Source organism: Ranitomeya variabilis, chromosome 1, assembly GCF_051348905.1.
Source record: "Ranitomeya variabilis isolate aRanVar5 chromosome 1, aRanVar5.hap1, whole genome shotgun sequence".
Classification (NCBI taxonomy): domain Eukaryota; kingdom Metazoa; phylum Chordata; class Amphibia; order Anura; family Dendrobatidae; genus Ranitomeya; species Ranitomeya variabilis.
The window spans coordinates 646,605,401-646,623,138 of NC_135232.1; the positions used below are offsets into that span (position 1 = coordinate 646,605,401).

Below are 17,738 nucleotides of genomic sequence, written 5' to 3' on the forward strand. Positions count from 1 at the left end.
GAAGCACATGCAGCGCCACCTAGCTGTAACAGGGGTCACTGCATCACATAGGCTATCTGCTTAGCTTATAGTGTCATTTTGTAGTGACAGACTCTCTTTAAATGAGGTCATGTCTCCAAATATAGCGGCCATTTAAGAACGGTACATATGATTAACACATCAAAAATACCGTATATACTCGAGTATAAGCCGAGATTTTCAGCCCAAATTTTTGGGCTGAAAGTGCCCCTCTCGGCTTATACTCGAGTCATGATCGGTGGTGGGGTCGGCGGGTGAGCACTGTCATATACTCACCTAGTCCCGGCGTTCCTGTCGCTCCCCCTGCCTGTCACACTGTCTTCGGTGCCGCAGCCTCTTCCCCTGAGCGGTCACGTGGGACCGCTCATTAGAGAAATGAATAGGCGGCTCCACCCCCCATAGGGGCGGAGCCGCCTATTCATTTCTCTAATCAGCGGAGGAAGAGGCTGCGGCACCGAAGACCAGCTGTCCGGGGGAAGGAGCTGGACGCCGGGAGCAGGTAAGTATTACATATTCACCTGTCCTCGTTCCACACGCCGGGCGCTGTCTCCATCTTCCCGGCGTCTCTCCGCTCTGACTGTTCAGGCAGAGGGCGCGATGACGCATATAGTGTGCGCGCCGCCCTCTGCCTGATCAGTCAGTGCGGAGAGACGCCGGGAAGATGGCGCCGAGGAGCTGCAAGCAAGACAGGTGAGTATGTGTTTTTTTTTTTTTTTTATTGCAGCAGCAGCAGCACAGCTATGGGGCAATAATGGACGGTGCAGAGCACTATATGGCACAGCTATGGGGCAACGGTGCAGAGCACTATATGGCACAGCTATGGGGCAATAATGGACGGTGCAGAGCACTATATGGCACAGCTATGGGGCAATGGTGCAGAGCACTATATGGCACAGCTATGGGGCAACGGTGCAGAGCATTATATGGCACAGCTATGGGGCAACGGTGCAGAGCACTATATGGCACAGCTATGGGGCAACGGTGCAGAGCACTATATGGCACAGCTATGGGGCAATGGTGCAGAGCACTATATGGCACAGCTATGGGGCAATGGTGCAGAGCACTATATGGCACAGCTATGGGGCAATGGTGCAGAGCACTATATGGCACAGCTATGGGGCAACGGTGCAGAGCACTATATGGCACAGCTATGGGGCAACGGTGCAGAGCACTTTATGGCACAGCTATGGGGCAATGGTGCAGAGCACTATATTGCACAGCTATGGGGCAACGGTGCAGAGCACTATATGGCACAGCTATGGGGCAACGGTGCAGAGCACTATATGGCACAGCTATGGGGCAATGGTGCAGAGCACTATATGGCACAGCTATGGGGCAATGGTGCAGAGCATTGTATATATGGCACAGCTTTATGTGGAGTATCTATGGGGCAATGGTGCAGAGCATTATATGTGGCACAGCTTTATGTGGAGCATCTATGGGGCCATAATGAATGGTATGGAGTATCTATTTTTAATTTTGAAATTCACCGGTACCTGCTGCATTTTCCACCCTAGGCTTATACTCGAGTCAATAAGTTTTCCCAGTTTTTTGTGGCAAAATTAGGGGGGTCGGCTTATACTCGGGTCGGCTTATACTCGAGTATATACGGTATATTTCACTTTTGACTTATTTGCCACCACTGGCCCTTGTTATATTGGGCCCTAAAGTGATGGGTTGCTGCGAGTCCACATCTGAATAAGCAAGTAATAAATATAATCATAGGGAATAACAGGGAAGGGCTGTGGCTCCAGCGATCCCCATCCCACTCATTGTGTGAACTGCACAGGAGTAGTCAAGAAATAAAATGTGCAGTTCAGCAGATTTCTTAAAAGTTTACTTCCATGTAATGATCTCCTTCATGAGTAGGGAGAAAACATCTGGTTAATGATTTGCAGTCAGCAAACAAGCGTTCATTAACCCCAACAAGCAGCCATCTGACAATAACTACAATGGACCACCAAAGTAGAAGGACTGATTCATGCCCGATAAGGCTGCGTACACACACAGAACTCAGCTGTAGAAGTGGACAAGTCTCATATTTTAGAAGGGGCACAGTTTCTGACGCAATCCCCATCTGCGGCATCACATGTTACATACAGTGGCCATAAACAATACACAATGCTCTCTGTGGGACAGGCAGACCCTATTAACATATGGAGGGTTATACAGACTCTACTCCACTTGTCAAATGCCCGATCTCCAGGTAAGCCGGTGTCACAGGTATCTCAGCATCTGCACCGGGTCGGTGAAGTAGCGGCGGACGGCTGAAAACTAACAATCCAAGCTGTATGCATCCTGTGCTCAGACCTGCTTACACATATAATTAGCTTGTCCTCTAATAAGGAATGCCCATCCCAACTTGTGAGACATATTACAGATCAGTACAGAACAAATTATTACAATGCCGTGTGCATGGACCTTTAAAGGGGTGCTCCGAAACAAATATTGATTCTCTTCCTAAAGGTCTCTATTTATTTTAATAACGTAACAGTTTTTCTGATATGGTTTACGGTAATTAAAATTTCTCCCCCCCCCCCCTTTCCCTCTCTAATCTGACTGCTTTTATTTTTTTTTTACCCATTTCCATTTTGATGATGCTATGTTTAAGAATCCCTGTGTGTACTGGGATACTCAAACGGGACATCATCAGGAGGCAGAGGCTGCAGTCATTGCTGCAGCTACTGTCCCCACCCTGATAACAGAGACGTCCGTTTCAGGGGCTGGGCTAGTCCCAGCTGTACTGAGCCTGTGTCTGTTGTCAATTCCAATATATGCTCAGTACAAATTACCTTCTTACTGTGCAGTATTTTTCTCAGTGCACCGTGACAGTGTGCTCCATCGACAACACTTAGAAGTGACGAGTTGGCAACAGAGTGCACTGTCAGCGCACATTGTAGGGAGATAATCGGGAGAGCAAAGACTAGCCCCACCAAGATACAGAAATCACTTTTCGTGTCAGGGCTGTTCTGTGGGCGTCACATTCTCTCCTTACAATGCACACTGACCGTGCGCTCTGTTGCTGGCTCGTCACTCTGATTAGAACCAGTGAGGGAACGAACGGTCACTGTGCACAGAGAAGAATATGGCACAGTAAGCAGGGATTTCGTACTAAGCATACATCGGAAATGACAACCGACATGTGCAGAAGAGCAGGGACTAGCCCAGCCACTGGAACGGATGACGCTTCGTTTCAGGGAGGGTACAGAGGCTGAGGCAGTGACCTTAACCTCTACCCCCTAATGATGTCCCATTTGAGTATCCCAGCTTGCACTCGGGATTCTCAAAGCGTCATCAAAATGGAAATAGATTACAGAGGGAAGATTAGGGAACTTTTTAATTAAACCATACGAAAAAACCTATTAGATTATTAAAATAAAGAGACATTTAGGATGACAATCTATATTTGTTTCGTTCCACCCTTCTTAAGCGGGCCATACACGACATTAGATGTCTGTTGGCCGAACGGTGCATCCACAAAGTGGTCGAGATGAAAGCCAAAGCATCTGAATAAACACTCTTGGGGGTCCATCAGTACTGTGCTGGAAAAATATCAAAAAATGAAAATCTATACACATATATACATACACACAGATATTTATATTTTTGTTACTTTTTATTTTCCCTCCCTAATATGTTTTTACCTTCCTTCCTCTTGTTGTGACATAGTCAGGGATGAATTGAAAGTCTGTTCCAGCCAAGGAGTTCAGTTCTACTTGTGAACAACAGAGACACATTCACTCCGGACAAATCCCCCTCCAATCTGTCCTCAATCAGTGCGATTCATACAGGCTTGTTTTCATCAGCCACCTGCAGTGAGCATCCCAAATGGAAGGGTCAGCAGCTGCCCGCTCCCGTTTTCTCTATTGCGGAACTAGCAGACTAATATACTAAAGGCCCCGTCTCACTAAGCGATTTACCAACGATCACGACCAGCGATATGACCTGGCCGTGATCGTTGGTAAGTCGCTGTGTGGTCGCTGGGGAGCTGTCACACAGACAGCTCTCCCCAGCGACCAACGATCAGGGGAACGACTTCGGCATCGTTGAAACTGTCTTCAACGATGCCGAAGTCCCCCTGCAGCACCCGGGTAACCAGGGTAAACATCGGGTTACTAAGCGCAGGGCCGCGCTTAGTAACCCGATGTTTACCCTGGTTACCAAAAAAAACAAACAGTACATACTCGCCTTTCGGTGTCCCTTGCCGTCTGCTTCCTGCTCTGACTGAGCCGCCGTACAGTGAGAGCAGAGCGCAGCGGTGACGTCACTGCTGTGCTCTCACTTCTCACTGTACGGCCGGGAGTCAGTGAGAGCAGGAAGCAGACGGCAAGGGACACCGAAAGGCGAGTATGTACTGTTTGTTTTTTTTGGTAACCAGGGTAAACATCGGGTTACTAAGCGCGGCCCTGCGCTTAGTAACCCGATGTTTACCCTGGTTACCAGTGAAGACATCGCTGGATCGGTGTCACACACACCGATTCAGCGATGTCAGCGGGGCCTCAACGACCAAAAAAAGGTCCAGGCCATTCTGACACGACCAGCGATCTCGCAGCAGGGGCCTGATCGCTGGTACGTGTCACACATAGCGAGATCGCTATGGAGGTCGCTGTTGCGTCACAAAACTTGTGACTCAGCAGCGATCTCGCTAGCGATCTCGCTATGTGAGACGGGGCCTTAAGACAGGTCCGTTTATTTAAAGCCCCAGTGTTCAGATAAAGGAAATCCTGCAGTAAACGCTGGCTTCCCAACAGTCAGCGAAACATAAAAGCCCTCATCAGGTGATCCTTCCTCCCTACCAAACATGCAACAGACTTACTAAGCATTGCCGCGCAATTAGGGTCCGCAGCTCCTGCAGTCTAAAGGTTTGATGTTCATCTGTTACTATGGCAACACATTGCTCTGCTATTTAGCTGTGGACACAAAACGATGGAAAATAATGAACAATGTTGCTCCTTTTTTCCACATGAACTAGAGCAATACAAAAAATATGTAAAAGAAAAAAAAGAATAAATAAATAAACATTTTTTAAAGTGTATCTAAACTCTAAAAACATTTTTCAGATGCTGAAGCCTCTGTTAAGTACCGTTTGGGGTCCCAAGCCCCTCCTTACCATTTGCTTATGCTGCACAACATTGTAAGGAGTCAAACCCTTATGGTGAGCCGGTAACAATCTGTACACTGCACTACAGCCTCTTGGTATAGACAATGGGAGAGGGTCTCGGGACCTGGAAACCCCCAGTTAACAGAACTAAAAAGGTGTATTCCCATCTCCAAGATCCTATCCTAGTATGTAGTAGGTATAATATTAGCAAATACCTTCAATTAGAAATGTAGTATAGTTCTTCTGATTAGCTATGTCACTTATCCCATGTGCAGGGCATTGCAGTAGCTTAGGTAAAAAGGTTACAACCATTATCACCTGTCCATGATTACGACCACATGACAGTTGTTAATGGTTGTAACCATGATAACTAAGCTATTGCAATGACCTGCAAATGGGGTAAGTGACATAGGTAATCAGAAGAACTTTACTATATTTTCCCAAGATTGAAAGATAACTTTTAATCTTGGGAAAATGGCAGGACCTTTTTTAAGAAATTGTGACCCCCCCCCCCCCCCCCATTTTGGGGATTTGTGGATAACACTTATGATTTCTAGGAGTTTACACAAGTAAAAGCAGCATCACCTACTCGCCTGCTGTGAAGAACCTTACTTCTCTTGTATATCTCAGACTAGAAAAAAAAATGTGTAATACATTGTCTGTTTCTGGTTTCTTTTCCTGTAGAAGGTCTTAGAGCATCGGGACTAACAGAGAGCGTGGTGTTCAACTCTATCCTCTGAAATGTAATGGATAATAACTTCTTGGAAAATACATACACAAGCTGCAATCATAGCTCAGTGCCTCCCAAAGCATCCTGGGCCAATATAAACCCGCAGAGGGTCCTCTACAAAGAGACCGTAACAATCCGCTGGTGCCTGAACGTAGCAGTAAACCTTACATAGACCCAAGAATAAGTCGATGCCAGACTCTGCCGGATGCCTATCTCCCACAAATAAAGGATCAAGCATGTTAAAACTTAACAATCCAATCTTCTCCGCTCCCTCCCCCCCCCCCCAAAAAAAAAAAAAGTCTAAATAATGCTACAATACTCCGTACAGGTTTCCTTCAGAATCCGGATTTTCTGGGATTCCGTCAGAAACCCTGACGCAAAGCCTAAATAACCCATGTGGATTGTGAAGTGAGAACAGGGGGTGGCTCCTTTAAACTTCTACCCTAATAACAGTTTTTGGGGATTCTGGTCATTGTACCCCTTGACTCCCATTAGGAGGGCAGAAAAACTGTGTGCCACAGTCAAAAGGCACCAGGTCACATGACAAACTCCACTGCACCACTCTATTTAAACCCCCCACATTTTTTAATAAGGGGCTGTTTAGTGGGTGGAATAGATGTTGCTATAGAATTAGACCAGTAAATTTGTCACATGATGACAGTAAGGATAGAAAACAATCTGACTAAATAAATAAATGTCATATAAATAAAATTCCAAGGAATTCAATCAGCTGAAATAGATTGAACTCGCGTCAGACAATGGTGTCCTGTGTATCCAAAGCGTCCCCGGGCCCATGTACCTGACAGCGCGACTCCCATAAACAAGGGCACTTAAAGAAGACATTACGGCTAATGACAGGCAATTTCACTTACAGCTAATAGGTAGAGAAAACAATTCCATGCAGTCGCTGACTGACAGATTAAGATGCTGCTTGAATGGACGGAGTTTGTTTTTTTTGGGAGAGATTAAAGGTGTGATCCCGTTTTTAAAGGGACTAAATGTATAGGAATGCTGCATGGCCAGTAAAATGAGCCGTAACCCCCTATTGTAAGGATTAGACCTCATCTCGTAAATGTGAGCGATTACCAAGGACTGTGACTCACCGAGGAATTTATTTTGCTCACAGTGAGAAAAGGAGTTCTGCACAAAGCCAGAGTCTAAATTAGAACTTGTAGGGAACAATAAATGGAAGTCGCAATGAGTCAAAGCTGGGCCGTCCTTGCCATGCATGAGAGGGTAAAGGGAAATTATATACGTGCTGCTCAGATGCAGAGGGACCGCGCTCAAAACCCCTATCATAACATCCAAATAACCAGAGACAAAATGTGCACTAGGTACGGGGGATCTCGAGTGCAAAGCAGAAACATTTCCTACATCTTTTTATCCTCATTCTGTCCTGAAAAAATAAGGTATCTTTCCATGTTCTGCTCCGCTCAATGCAGATGCATGTACAAAAGCAATAAGTCACTATGTGTCTTGTGAGGAGGCCGCTGGAATTGACAGAAATCCCCCCCCCTCCGCCCCAGAATTGGATTGTTAGAAATGCATGCTGACCCATCGGGCCCATAACTGGTGTACACTGTGTTCCGAATTATTATGCAAATAACATTTCCTCATATTTTCTCTAAATTACCTATCTGAATTGCAGTCATTGTTATTTTCCAGTCATCTACTATTCTAGTATAATTGCAATGTTTTGGAACAAACTGCCTATGAAAACAGTATTTTTTCAAAAAAAAAAAAAAAAAAACACTCAAAATGCATGTTCCAAATTAGTATGCATAGCAGAGTCTTCAACCTTTTTTTTTTTTTTTTTTTTTTAACAAAAAAATGGTCGATTGTGAAGTTATAAGCATTATCAGCTTATTATACAAAATGAAATCAAACAGTTTTCAAGTGAAAACTTTATTCTAGGTGATGTTACATTTGCACATAGGACCCCTTGTAGGAAAGAAGCTTCTGAACGCTCTCGTCCATTGAATTTGTCAGTTTCTGGATGGTTTCTGCTTCAATTGTTTTGCATATGGACAGAATCCCCTCCCAGAGCTGTTGCTTAGATGTGAACTGCCTCCCGCCATCATAGACACTCCTTTTGATGATGCTCCAGAGGTTCTCAATGGGGTTGAGATCAGGGGAAGATGGTGGCCACACCATAAGTTTGTCCTCTTTTATGCCCATAGCAGCCAGAGATGCAGATGTGTTTTTTGCAGCATGAGATGGTGCATTATCATGCATGAAAATGATCTTGCTGCGGAAAGCACGGTTCTTCCTCTTGAACCATGGCAGGAAGTGTTGTTTTAGAAACTCCACATAGATTATGGAGTTCATCTTTACCCCTTCAGGGATCATAAAGGGGCCGACAATCTCTCTCCCCATGATTCCAGCCCAAAACATTACTCCACCTCCTCCTTGTTGGCGCCTTAGCCGTGTTTTCATGGGGTGTCCATCAACCAGCCATCCTCCACTCCATCCATCTGGACCATCGAGCGTTGCATGGCACTCATCGGTGAACAAAACAGTTTGGAAGTCAGTCTTCATGTATCGTTTGGCCCCTGGAGCCGATTCTGCTTGTGTGCAGTGGATAGAGGTGGTCGACAGGATGGCTTACGTACCTCTGAAGGACCCTGCATCTTGTTGTTCTGGGGACGTTGGAGGCACCAGCAGCTTCAAAAACTTGTCTGCTGCTATGACAAGGCATTTTTGCAGCTGCTCTTTTAACGTTACGCAATTGCCTGTTGGAAAGAGCCCTCAATTTTTCCTTATCAGCACGCACACGTGTGTGCTGGGAATCAGCTACATACTTCTTGATTGTGCGATGATCACGATGAAGTGTCTTGGCAATGTTGATTGTAGTCATGCCTTGACCTAAATACTCCACAATTTGTTGCTTCTCAGCAGCCGACACATCCTTTTTCTTTCCCATTTTGGCAAAAAATGTAGGCTGCTTAATAATGTGGAACAGCCTTCTTAAGTAGTCTTGCCTTTATTTGGACACACCTGCCAAACTAATTTGCACAGGTATCTGCAATTGCTTTCAGTGATATAAAGAGCCCTGGCACACATCACCATCAATGAGTTTAAATGACAAACAAAACAATTCTAACCTTATCACTCCTACACTCTGTGCATAATAATTTGGAACACAGTGTAAACACTTGGATGTATCGAGTTAAACACTCTAAAGAGTAGCACAAAAGTTTTGCAACTTTCACATAGTTCTGCCAAAATGGGCAAATGGAACGTGGCTACACCAATCCATCAAACTCAAGGAAAGTCGCAGCATTCAGTCATTCAAAACGGTACTCCAGTTCCTGATTGGAGTAACATTTCTGGCACAGCACATGCCACTAATGAGATGTGCTAAATTCATTTAAAGGCTATGGCTCCGAACACCACTCGTTAAAACTAGCATATGAAATGCCAAAGGGGATCTGTCAGCAGGTTTTTGCCATTTAATCTGAAGCATGGTGAGCAGTGAGCCAGATTCCAGCGCTGTGTTACTTATTAGGCTGTGTTCTGTAATTTCAATACAATCAGTGTTTTATCAAAAGGCTAATCTGTGTAACCCCGCCCCTACCAATGATTGGCAGGTTGCTGAAAAACTGTACACAGGAAGCTGCCATTCAGTGGTGGGGGCAGGGTTATACACAGCTCAGCATTCCGAGATCTACAGCAGAGAAAACAGGGATTCTATCAAAACTGCAACAAGCAGGCCAGTAAGCGACATCCCTGCCCCTACACTGTGCTGCTCTCAGATTACAAAGCAGAAAAAACTACTGACGAATTCCCCTTAACGAATCATGTCATGGTGTTTCATGGATCCATACATACGGTACATCAGTTTTAAAAATGGATCCATGTCTCTGTCCTGCGAGACTCAGAGAAGGATCTGATGGTCAAGGTGTCACACCTTCTTTGTGCTCCTTCTAGACCTGTCCTCCACACAAGCTGACCACTCATCCCGTGTTATTACAGACTTGGTGCTCTCCTGATTCTCTTCATACCTCACCAACCTTGTGTCTCCTACTCTCACGTCCCCTTTTCCTGTGGTCCTTCCTTTGTTGGCGCTGTCTTGGGACCCCTACTCTTCTCCATTAACAGAATCCCACGATTTTCAGGCCCATTCACCTTGACCACAATCACATGCTCCTCCCTGGCCCGGATGTTACCTTTCTGCTCTCCACAATGCCAGTCTATTAGCTATATCCTCCTTTGTCTTCTATTTAATACTAAACTGAAAAAAAATGCATTTTTCCACCATCAACCCCCCACCATCAGCCAGACCCATCCATCATATCTAATGGCTCCACGCTTTCCCTGGTCTCACAAGCCCACTGCCTCAGGGTAACCTTTGATCCTGTCTTGTCTTTCATACTGCACATCCAAGTCCTTACTACCTCTTCCACTCCCTTAAAGGGAACCTGCCGGGTCCCCCACGCCCTCCAACCCAGCAGCATTCACCTATGTATGAGCTGCCTAACCAGCCCTGTATAACATTTTTCTGTAAAGATTAGGTTTTCATTAAAAAAAGCATTTATAATGTCCCCGTTTCCTATGCTAATGAGGGCATTGACTAGTCGATAGGGGGGTTACCTTCCCCATACTAGTCCGTCCTCTTTCCATGTTATCACGCCCCTGTGGGCGCGACAGCATAATTTGCAGTAGCCAACGTCATCGCCGCCTCCTGCAAATCTCGTGCATGCGCACAATTTTTCTCACTCACATCATTGTGCCAGCTGAGTCCAGCTGTTCTTCGACTCCTCCATGGACGTGAGCCGTGTTCCGCACCTCCAGTCACACGCAGTGCGCCTCTGAAGGAAGGAAGCATACACACGGCTACAGAGGCGCAGTGATGCTGACGAAGGGAGTGGCAGGAGCTGGTGATGATGTCGGCTCCTGAAAATTATGCTGTCGCGCCCACAGGTGGCGTGATAACATGGAAAGAGGGTTGACTAGTCTGGGGACAATAACACCCCATCGACTAGCCAAAGCTCTAATTAGCATAGCAAACGAGGACATCAAATGCTTTTTTTAAAACCTCATTTTCAATGAATAACAATATGCTGGGAATTTAGTTCCACAGAGGTGAACGCTGCTGGGCTGGAGGGCATGGAGGACCTGGCAGGTTCCCTTTCAACTCAAACATTTCTTTCTATCCAAATCTTTACTTTCCTCAACTTAAAGGGAATCACTCACCAGGTTTTTAATCTGAAAGCAGCATGACGTAGGAGCAGAGACACTCGATTCTAGTGATGTCACTTACTGAGCTGCTTGTTATTTCTATAAAATAAGTGTTTTATCAGCAAAAGATTATCACAAGAGGAATTGTTTGATCTGAAGCAGATAAAAGTGATTTCCTTTATCAAAACTGTACACAGTAGCCCACTAAGTGACATCACTGGAATCAATGTCTGTCCCTACATTAAGCTGTTCTCGGATCACATAGCATAACGCTGGTGGCAAAAATGCTGGTGCATGCCCTCATCATCCCTATCTGGAGTACTTCTCTGTGGCTGTTGATCTGACACTTTGGTGCCCCCTCCAATCATCTTCATACAGTCTCCAGGACATAAGTCCCCTTCTAGCCTAATTTGATGCCTTGCGGTTTGTCATCAACGGCATCTTCTATGCAGGAATAAAAATTGCTATTAGTCTTCAGTATATTCCCTTGTGAAAACAGGGATATGCTACTGACAATAACGGCAGGATGAAGAAAGAAGCCCCCCAACTTATCTCCCTCTCTCGATAGGTGGAAATGGTCATTATTGAGCACTCCCGATACTGCCAATTCAATATCGATGACAATACCAGACTAGTAGTACTGTGGTTAATGTAGAAGTATCTTCCCTTTTTACCTTTCCTGGAGCAATATGAAGAGGCACTAAATCCTGAATGCCATTGATGGTAGAGTGATCGACTTACAAACCGAATTCTGCTTGCTGGTATTTCATTTTCTTTCTTGGAGGCTTTTAAATCCATGAGTCATATCACCTTGGAAACACAATGAAGAGAATGCAGAACGTGGCGTACCATCTCTCCGAAGTACGCGACGGGCACATGCATTCCTACTGCAAAGACCCTCTGTGTGCAGCGCAGAAATGTCAACAATAGAAAAACTGGTGATCAAGCGTATCGTTCGGACAATCAACCGAAACGGACCTCGAATAAGTGAAAAACAGCATATTCCAATGACAACCCTTCATTTTAATCCCCTACTTTAAGGGCTTGGCAGGTTTAGAAATGGAGTTATCAAAAACATTATCAGGACAAGGTCCTTTGTAGGGCAGTTATTGTGCCAGGAAAGAATCCACAAAGAAGAAAAAGTATTAGAAAAAAAAAAAATAAGATCGATTTGTTGCCTCTATAGTGTATCCATTTTTGCATTTGTCTCAAATCTGGAAGTGGGATAATCATTCCAGAATGTGGCCTCCAAGGTGATCATCTGATCATACGTGGTACCACCATCAGCACCGCTGGCAAACAGAAGGTAATACAAGGACGTCTTGAGGCTGCTAGAGCAGGAGCCATATGGGATATGATCTCCGTATATCCTAGAAAGGAACATGGACTGAGGTGTCTTCGTAGGACAATCCCACCACATAACCAGAGGTATGTCTTGCATTTGCCAAACAGCCCAATGGGTTTAACTGGCTCCATGTGAAGCTTCATTTTTCCTGTGCTGAAGCTTCAGGAAAAATTGACAAGTGCTGCTAGGTGTCTTATTGCGGAAGGTTTAACCAGAAGGAACAGCCAAAAACTTGTCTACCCAAACAAAACAGCAGGCCGGGGTTCACATAAAATCATGTTTTATCCACTCGTTAGGGGCTCCATTGGGGCTTACGTCTGAAGACATGAAAAACAAGCATCAGTCATAACAGGCTCTAAACGGGCACTGACTTTAATTATGCACACAGTCCCTATATGTTCTGTCAGACATTATTTTCCACGGTATATCCGCCTTCAGCATGAGGGCACCAAAACACAGTTGATCGCGTTTTGGTACTGAACTGAAATAGGCAAATACTCTTGAAAATGGTGTCCAACAGAGCATATAGTGACTCCACCTGCATCACTGAAGTCAATGGCCTTGTGAGCGCAAACGTCCAAATGCAATTTTTTAGGGCTTCAGACTTAGGGTATGTGCAAACGTTGCAGATTTCCTGCGGATCCGCAGCATTTTTTACCGTGCAGAAACGCTGCAGATCCGCAAGTGATTTACAGTACAATGTAAATCAATGAGAAAAAAAAAACCGCTGTGCTAATGATGCGGAAAATTCCATGCGGAAACGCTGCGGATTAAAAGTAGCATGTCACTTTTTTGCCAATCTGCAGCATTTTTGTACCCATTCCATTATAGAAATCCATAGGGGTAAAAAACGCAAGAAATCCGCACAAAATCCGCAGTAAATCCGCACAAAAAACGCGACAAATCCGCACCTGCGTTTTCTGCCAAGAGATGCAGAATCCGCACAAAATATTCCTGAGCCTAATCTGCAACGTGGGCACATAGGCTTAGGACCTGACGGAGCCATTGATGAGTGGATGAAACATGATATTAACATATCCTTAAGCTGTCAAACATTTTGAGATCAAGCTCAATCAACTTTCTGATCATTCTGTTCTCATCAGTTTTCGGTGGCCAGGGTAAACAGGCCAGCAAACAGGCGCTGATCGATTTACACATAGGTCGATTTGCACTCGTTATTGTGCACCCAGAACCATGTACTAAGTCCTCAAACCTCTATACTGATCAATAATATCCAATCTGAAATCGAATACTTTATACTCAATATCAGGGATGTGGAGTCAGTAAGCCAAACCTCCGACTCCTCACTTCCCCTAACTCTGACTCCACAGCACTGGTCACTACTGCGCATGTACATAAAGTGCAGCACAGATTCATCTCATCTACAGCTCCCCAGCACTGGTCACTACTGAGCATGTACATAAAGTGCAGCACAGATTCATCTCATCTACGACTCCACAGTACTGGTCACTACTGAGCATGTACATAAAGTGCAGCACAGATTCATCTCATCTACGACTCCACAGCACTGGTCACTATTGAGCATGTACATAAAGTGCAGCACAGATTCATCTCTACTAAAAGCCGAGCTCCTTACATCAGGAACAGAACAGACATTTATAGGACATTTCATAACTATCCCAAATTCTTATGAAAACACTTACAGCAAATCCTGCATTGTACTACTGTACCCAATGTATTATACATTTTAGGAGTCGGAGTCAGTCCATTTGATACCGACTCCACCAAAATGGACACCGACTCAGTCTCCACAATCCTGCTTAATACTGTATCATATGCAGAAGACAAACTGCCAAGAAAGGATAAAGGAGTTATGCAATATTTTCTAAGCAGGTTTTAACATGTGAAGCTTTACGCAAACTTGTAAATCAACCTGGAAAACAGAAAAAAAAAAAGTTTAATGATAAAAATGTTTAAAGCAAAACCAAAGAAATGGATTGATGTAAGTGTAATGTGTAGATGCACATTCACACTGCGGCTATTTTACAGACACAACCTAGTATAAAAACAATAAGCAAATACCCTGCAGCAAGTAAACAGTAATAGTATATGTAAAGAACATGGGGCACTTGGCAGAAACGGTTTAAATAAAAAAATAAGTAAAAGCCATTCCATCGCGACCAGGTGCACCCAATCAGGATGGACCCCAAGTCTAGTATTTCATCTCGCTAACAACCCTATGTTATTTACATGTACTATTACTTTTTATTTCCCAACTACAGGGTGTCCAGTCATTTTTATCCTAGGTTTTCTGGTAATAGCCACAGCGTGAATGTGCTCCTACACATTGCACTTATACCAATAGATGTTTTCAGTTTTGATTTAGTTCCTTGCACTTCGTACATTTTGGGAGTGTCCTCCCCTTTGGTTTGTGCACCTTGTCTATATAGCTTTCCACGGGCAGGTGAAAATCATTCAGGTCTGGGTCATGCTTTGCCCCTGTCTATTTTGAAGTCTGCTGACACATAGCGAGGCGAGATATTAGAGTTAGGGACCATCCTGGTCGGGTACACCTTGTCATGGTAAGATACACTGTGTGCAGAATTATTAGGCAGGTTGTATTTTGATCACATGATACTTTTTATACATGTTGTCCTACTCCAAGCTGTTCAGGCTTGAGAGCCAACTACCAATTAAGTAAATCAGGTGATGTGCATCTCTGTAATGAGGAGGGGTGTTGTCTAATGACATCAAAACAAACCCTATATAAGGTGTGCTTAATTATTAGGCAACTTCCTTTCCTTTGGCAAAATGGGTCAGAAGAGAGATTTGACGGGCTCTGAAAAGTCCAAAATTGTGAGATGTCTTGCAGAAGGATGCAGCAGTCTTGAAATTGCCAAACGTTTGAAGCGTGATCACCGAACAATCAAGTGTTTCATGGCAAATAGCCAACAGGGTCGCAAGAAGCGTGTTGGGCAAAAAAAGGCACAAAATAACTGCCCATAATTGAGGAAAATCAAGCGTGAAGCTGCCAAGATGCCATTTGCCACCAGTTTTGCCATATTTCAGAGCTGCAACGTTACTGGAGTAACAAAAAGCACAAGGTGTGCGATACTCAGGGACATGGCCAAGGTAAGGAAGGCTGAAAAATGACCACCTTTGAACAAGAAACATAAGATAAGACTGGGCCAAGAAATATCTTAAGACAGACTTTTCAAAGGTTTTATAGACTGATGAAATGAGAGTGACTCTTGATGGGCCAGATGGATGGGCCAGAGGCTGGATCAGTACAGGGCAGAGAGCTCCACTCCGACTCAGACGCCAGCAAGGTGGATGTGGGGTTCTGGTATGGGCTGGTATCAAAGATGAACTTGTGGGACCTTTTCGGGTTGAGGATTGAGTGAAGCTCAACTCCCAGACCTACTGCCAGTTTCTGGAAGACTTCTTCAAGCAGTGGTACAGGAAGAAGTCGGTATTGTTCAAGAAAAACATGATTTTCATGCAGGACAATGCTCCATCACATGCCTCCAACAACTCCACAGCGTGGCTGGCCAGTAAAGGTCTCAAAGAAGAAAAAATAATGACATGGCCCGACTCCATGAGGATGGTCTGAGTGCCCGACGTCCACAGATGGGGATTATGCTCACAGCCCAACACCGTTAGGATGCTTGGCATTTGCCAGAGAACACCAGCATTGGCAAATTCGCCACTAGCGCCCTGTGCTCTTCACATATGAAAGCAAGTTCACACTGAGCACATGTGGCAGATGTGACAGAGAATGGAGAGGCCGTGGAGAGCCATCTACTGCCTGCAACATCCTTCAGCATGACCGGTTTGGCAGTGGGTCAGTAATGGTGTGGGGTGGCATTTCTTTGGAGGGCCACACAGCCCTCCATGTGCTCGCCAGAGGTAGCCCGACTGCCATTAGGTACCGAGATGAGATCCTCAGACCCCTTGTGAGACCATATGCTGGTGGGGTTGTCCCTGGGTTCCTCCTAATGCAGGACAATGCCAGACCTCATATGGTTGGAGTGTGTGAGCAGTTCCTGCAAGATGAAGGCATTGAAGCTATGGATTGGCCCGCCCGTACCCCAGACCTGAATCCGATTAAACACATCTGGGACATCATGTCTCGCACCATCCACCAACGTCACGTTGCACCACAGACTGTCCAGGAGTTGGCAAATGCTTTAGTCCAGGTCTGGGAGGAGATCCCTCAGGAGACCATCCGCCGCCTCATCAGGAGCATACCCAGGCATTGTAGGGAGGTCATACAGGCACGTGGAGGCCACACACACTACTGAGAATCATTTCCTTGTCTTGAGGCATTTCCACTGAAGTTGGATCAGCCTATAACTTCATTTTCCACTTTGATTTTGAACATCATTTCAACTCCAGACCTCCGTGGCATATTAGTTGTGATTTACGATGATCATTTTTAGGTTTTATATTTCTCAACACATTCCACTATGTAATGAATAAAGATTTAAAACTGGAATATTTCATCCAGTGATATTTGGGATTTTAGTGTTCCCTTTATTTTTTTTGGTGTGTGTGTGTGTGTGTGTGTGTGTGTGTGTGTGTGTGTGTGTGTGTGTGTGTGTGTGTGTGTGTGTGTGTGTGTGTGTTCACAGGGGAAATGGAAAAAAAAGTCTAAAGGAATATATTGAGTAAAAAAACTTGTTTTAAATCATAGCTCATTTATGATGACACATTCACTTTAAGAGTTTTGCTGGAGTGATTATAAATGTGTAAAACTGGTTATAAAAGGTACAATGATGGCGTTGCTAGTTAATTTTTTGAGTAGGCCATGCTTAGATATATGATGTCTGACTTCTGGATTCACGTGAGAACAAGACAAAGCAACCATATAAACTATGCAAGGGAAAAGAACAGTCACTGAAAACTACCAGTTTCCCATCATTGTTGGGACCATTATACAAACCCTGCAGCGTGTGATAAGCTAAACCTATGAAGGTAAACAGCACCAGCCGGTCACAAATCACGACCAGTGTCCTGTAAACCACATTCCCATAATCACACAACAGAAAGCACAATTAAAACATTACATTAATAGCCATGAAATTTAAAAATAAAAACAAGGTTATACAGCGCCAGATCTAATAAAAAAGTCATTTACGCCTTTGTTCTAAGCGGCATTACACGGACCCAGCACTCAGACTTCATGACATGCCCCATCTGTCAAAAGATCATAAAATAAAACTAACACTTTAGTAATTTTAACCATGAAATCATAAAGGAGAACACCAGCAGAGGTGGACGGGGGCCTAACCCTTCAACATGCCTTGGAGTTTGTTGGGTACGTATGAACTTTAAAATGGCTTCCTTTTTTCGTTTAACAGCCTTTGGCTCAATCTCGAGCCATGGCAACTTGATGGATG

The 17,738-nt window shown here is 44.6% G+C and overlaps 1 protein-coding gene across 10 annotated transcripts in view; it reads right to left on the bottom strand.

Moving 5' to 3' along the window:
* Positions 1-17,738, bottom strand: part of SIPA1L1 (signal induced proliferation associated 1 like 1) — a 324,202-nt gene that overhangs the window by 291,453 nt on the left and 15,011 nt on the right. The gene's annotated exons all lie outside the window — the stretch shown is intronic.